Source organism: Mandrillus leucophaeus, unplaced genomic scaffold (assembly GCF_000951045.1).
Source record: "Mandrillus leucophaeus isolate KB7577 unplaced genomic scaffold, Mleu.le_1.0 Scaffold245, whole genome shotgun sequence".
NCBI lineage: Eukaryota > Metazoa > Chordata > Mammalia > Primates > Cercopithecidae > Mandrillus > Mandrillus leucophaeus.
In genome coordinates, this window is record NW_012102532.1 from 856777 (window position 1) to 862185 (window position 5409).

A 5409-nucleotide genomic window follows, 5' to 3' on the forward strand; every position below is an offset into this window, starting at 1 on the left:
TAGCCAGGATGGTCTCGATCTCCTGACCTCGTGATCCGCCCGTCTCGGCCTCCCAAAGTGCTGGGATTACAGGCGTGAGCCACCGCGCCCGGCCTCAAGGCAGCGTTCTAAGCACTTTACAACTATTACATCATTTAGTCCCTGCAACAATGAGGTAGGTACTGTAATTCCCATTTGAAATGAGGAAACTGGAGGCACAGAGTCCAACAGTAAATAGCAAAGCAGGAATGTGAATCCAGGCACCAAAGAGCAAGTTAAGGAAAGGGGTTCTACAAGGAACCAAAACCATACAACTGTAGTACACACTTTCTGATGTTATGACTTGATTCAAGAAATAAAATTTAGAATATTTCCAGGAATGAACTATGTATTTTCCAGCTAGTTCTCAAAAAATGTTTTCAAAATTGAAGTTTCTGATAACAGCAAAATGACATGCGGTTCAAGGTCATATTCCCTATTCTGTGAAACCTGCCTTAGCTACCAAGATAACTTATTTTAAGATGACAGAGCCTGAATGAAGAGGCCAGACGTCACAAAGGAAAATAAATAAAAAACCCCTCCACTTCCTTGGATACCTAGTTGATTGCTCTGCTTTAGTTCTTAACAGAACCACAGCTGGTCCAAGGACAAGACAAGACACTACATATGCGTTACGGGCTTCTGAGAAATAGGTGAGTCCAAAAGGGGGACCACAGAGAGTACTGCTCATCCAACTAGAAGCCACCTTTACCAGCAAAATGACACCTGAGAAATGCCATGCCACTGTGCCACTGATGAGGCTGACTTAATCATCTGTGTACTCCTGAAATGAGCTCAATGGAGAGCTAAGAATCAAAACTATTGCCAGAATACAAGGTAAATGGCGCCCACTAGAGTTGTGTAACAGGGCGCTCTGGTGCCAGACCTGCTTACTGTCTGTTTTACCACTTTATCTTTTGTGGAGGACATTTCTCCAATCCATCCCAACATCCAAGCAGGCACATATCAACATTCTTATCACCCAAAGAAGCCCCCTGATGTTACACAGAAAACTCATGTCTACACAGAGAGTGCCAGTTTTCATGATTATGCCAATATATTTAAAGAAAGCACTTTGGGAGGCCAAAGTAGGAGGATCACTTGAGCCCAGGAATTCAAGAACAGTCTGGGCAAAATAGGGAGACCTTGTATCTACAAAAAATCAAACGTCTCTACAAAAAATTTAAAAAGCAGCTGGGCATGGTGGCTTACGCCTGTAATCCCAGCTACTTGGGAGGCTGAGGCAGGAGGATAGCTTGAGCCCAGGAGGTCGAGGCTGCAGTGAGCCATTATCACGCATTGCACTCCCGTCTGGCCAACAGAGTGAGATCCTGTCTCAAAAAAAAAGCAGAAAAAAAGAAAAAGAGAATAAAAAGAAAAAACAAAAGGGAAGGAAAGATATAACTGGTAGAAAGAAAAATACTGGCAGGTTGAAAATCTGGGTTCTCATATCAACTTTACTATTGCACCAAGTCTCAACTGTTCTGTTAATAAGAAGGGACATTTACTGCTGGGCGAGGTGGCTCATGCCTGTAATCCTAGCACTTTGGGAGGCCAAGGCGGGTGGATTGCCTGAGCTTAGGAGTTCAAGACCAGCCTGGGCAACACGGTGAAATCCTGTCTCTACTAAAATACAAAAAATTAGCCGGGCGTGGTGGCGTGCGCCTGTAATCCCAGCTACTCAGGAGGCTGAGACAGGAAAATCGCCTGAACCTGGGAGGAGGAGGGGTTGCAGTGAGCAGAGATCACACCATTGCACTGCAGCCTGGGCGACAGAGCGAGACTCAGTCTCAAAAAAAAAAAAAAAAAAAAAAAAAATGGCCGAGCGTGGTGGCTCATGCCTGTAATCCCAGCACCCCAGCACTTTGGGAGGTTGAGGTAGGCAGATCACGAGGTCAGGAGATCAAGACCATCCTGGCTAACACTGTGAAACCCCGTCTCTACTAAAAATATAAAAAATTAGCCAGGTGAGGTGGTGGGCGCCTGTAGTCCCAGCTACTCGGGAGGCTGAGGCAGAAGAATGGCGTGAACCTGGGAGGCAGAGTTTGCAGTGAGCCGAGATTGCGCCACTGCACTCCAGCCTGGGTGACAGAGCGAGACTCCGTCTCAAAAAAAAAAAGAAGGGAGGTTTACTATAAGTTGGAGGATAATTTTCTCTTCAGAGACACAAGAACTGCATATTCCTTCTCCAATCTCAAAAGAAATCTCAGAAACCTTCAGGAGATACAGAAGAGAGACATTATCAAGTATTAATAACAGTCATGAAACACAGCAGGACTTGAACTCTCAGACCAGAGCTTTGTCTGTCTGACCACATCCTTCCATAATGCTACCAACCAGCCAGGGATAAAGATGACACGGCTTCCAGCAGGTGTTTTTGGCAGATACGGAGAAGACCACCATCTCTTTCCCAGAACCCACTAATTGTTTTTTACTGTTGTTTTTTCAAATAAAGCATGACTTCCTTTTCCCAAGAAAATAGCATTCCCTTAACACAACCAACTCTTAGAAAATCATGAAATACATTCATCAACTTCAGTAGCTAGAGAATGGCCTTGGGAATCAAGATATGTGAATTCATTTTTTTTTTTTTTTGAGACGGAGTTTCACTTTGTTGCCCAGGCTGGAGTGCGCAGTGGCACAATCTCAGCTCACTGCAACCTCCACCTCCTAGGTTCAAGCAATTCTCCTGCCTCAGTCTCCCGTGTAGCTGGGATTACAGGCGCTTGCCAACACACCTGGCTAATTTTTGTATTTCTAGTAGAGATGGGATTTTGCCATGTTGGCCAGGCTGGTCTCGAACTCCTGACCTCAGGTGATTCAGTCTCCTCAGCCTCCCAAAGTGCTGGGATTACAGACATAAGCCACTGTGACCGGCCAAGACTTGTGAATTCTAATTCTAGGTCCTATATCAGTGGATGACTCTTAACTATTTAAGTGGAAGAATTAACCATTTCACGAGGTTTCTATTAGGATGGAGAATGGAAGAGGATGAGGCCTTTATAAGTAAGTTTGTAAGGCATATGGTGATGGGATAAAGGCAGCACAAAAAAGAAAGAATTAAATACCCCAAGTGCTTCTGAAAGGAAGAGTTACAGAAATACTTTCACAAGATGAGGACTATTAGCGCCAATTAGTGACAATTATATGAGGACTACATAATTACAAAGGATCTACCCAAAAGTAACAAATCTATAGCCTCCAGTTTAGTAATCATCTACAAGTAACATCAACAAGAAAAAGATGGAAAAAAAAGAACTTGAATTCAACTACAGAAAGAACTTAGACACTATTGAGAAACCATTCCAAAACCATACAACTGCAAAAAGTTACCTTAGTTCAAGACTTGAAATGAAGAAACACAGAGAAAGTTTTTTTTTTTTCTTTTTTCCTCAATAAGGAAACAAAATCTCTTTCTCTCAGGTTCTAAAGACATTCAAGAAGGGCCACCCCAGCAGGATGTGTGAGGCTTTCCTGCTACTATCCATACACTCTTCCAAGTACAAGTAACTCAGAACAAATGCACCCCAATGTTACTGGGAAACACCATCACACCATGCACAGACTAAACAGGACTGCTGCCACCACACAGCTGGCAACCTGGGCCAACAGCTTCTACCCTAGGCACCACTGGACCACTATACCCTGCATTCCGTGGGAGGAACAGCACTGTGGTTCTCCTTGCCCTGTCTGTTCCACTATAAATGATGGATCTGGGGAATGTGAGGTCACAATAAATAAGACTGGAGAAGAAGAGATATGTACCCAATATTTAATCAACAACTTGGCTCAGAAACCCACAGGGCATTTTATCAATCAACCTGGAACTGGTTTTTAAAAGACACCTCTGGGATCATAAGCTCCGAACTCAAACTCTTTAGGTTGACTCACTGCCATTTTCAGGCCACCCAAAACTCTTCCAGACCTACTTCTGGAGTCTACTCCATACAGTTTTATCCACTTCACTCCAAACTACCCATGAAGCAGTTTTTTTGTTTTCTTGTTTTGTTTTTTTTTTCCCTGAAAATTTCATCTTGCCACACCAAACTCAAATAATCCTGTGTCACAGATTCTAATCACTCCACAGACCCACTTCTAACACTCCACTGGAGTACTGGTGATAGGAGCTCCATTCTAAACTCTGCCCTGCTTGTTCCAGATACAGGAAAGCAATTCCATAAGGACTATATTGGCACTTAGGGTCTTTGTGTCCCAAAGCAGAATAAAAATCTCTCCTTTGGACACAAGGGAACACTATTCAGTGGCTTCACCTGAGCATTTCACATTTCATTCCTGATGAGCATTAGAGGGAATGGAAAGTGATATGGTACAGTACCAACTTTTTACACAAAAACTTCCTGGGGACCCTCAAAAGATAATAGAAGCTGATTTTTCTCCCACAACAAACCTCAACATTACAATTGCTATTACTTTAAGTATTCCATCACATTGTGAAACACACACACACACCCCATTTGGTTGTGACCCCTTCTCCCCCAAAACCAGAAAAGCCATTAACCCAAAAATTATCTTACCCTCTCTCTCTCTTCCTCCTGCCGTCTTATTCCTTCTCCTTTCCAGGGCTCCTGAACTTTCTGTAAACAAATTGCCTAGGTTACAGGGGCCAGGCAGGGTGCAGCCAACACAGAACTGTGGAGAACCTCAGGAATTATTTGTCAGCAGTCAGTCTGGAAGGCAGGCAGACCCCCCAACCAGCAATCCAAAGATGGGTGGATATAATAACAGGAGTGTAGTGCAACCCTCTATGTGGATACGAGAGAAATAAATCCAATTCCCAGAAACTAAGACGAACTCTTATCACCAGCGTGTGGATTCCACTCCTAGGCTCAGAGACTGGTCCTCGTTCGTTCCCAGGCCACAGGTAACCAGGGGTCAGAGAACAGAAGAGATGGAGGAGGAGGAGGGTCTCTGCCCCAGAGGAGTGGCTTCAGAAGGCAAAGCTGAGGGCTGGGGGATGCACAAGCCCTTGTGTCAGGCACAGTGCCAGTTCAGGCCCAGTCACTTCCTCTAGCCTTCCCCCCACTTCTTCGAGGACTTCGCCCCCTGCCTACCCAAGGCCTTGTGCCAAGAAGTACCTCCCACAGCCTGCACCGTGGTCTATCTACTGGAGACCCCAGCTGTCCCCCAAAAACCTTCGCTCCCCTGAGACAGTTCCTGGGAGCCTTCTCCTGATGTCGTCCCCTACCCCTTTCTCAAAGACCCTTCCTTGGGACGTCCCTCCTTCCCCTCCAGGGAGCTGAACTCTGCCACCCACCAGACAGGCACCCGCCCCCTAAACCCCCCCATTCCTCCCCATCGCCCGCTCCTCCACAACCACTTCCGGTTCCGGGACGGACACCACACACACACACACACACACACACACACACA

General features: G+C 45.4%; 1 protein-coding gene across 4 annotated transcripts in view; it reads right to left on the bottom strand.

Moving 5' to 3' along the window:
• ZNF384 (zinc finger protein 384) overlaps positions 1-5409 on the bottom strand; it is a 25194-nt gene that overhangs the window by 19166 nt on the left and 619 nt on the right. For 3 of the 4 annotated variants that reach the window (XM_011982977.1, XM_011982975.1, XM_011982974.1), the window contains exon 2: positions 4554-4613. The gene's annotated coding sequence lies outside the window, so the exon portion shown is untranslated. Of the gene's footprint in view, positions 1-4553; positions 5386-5409 lie in introns of those variants that run through there. The other variant, XM_011982976.1, reaches the window with a different exon arrangement.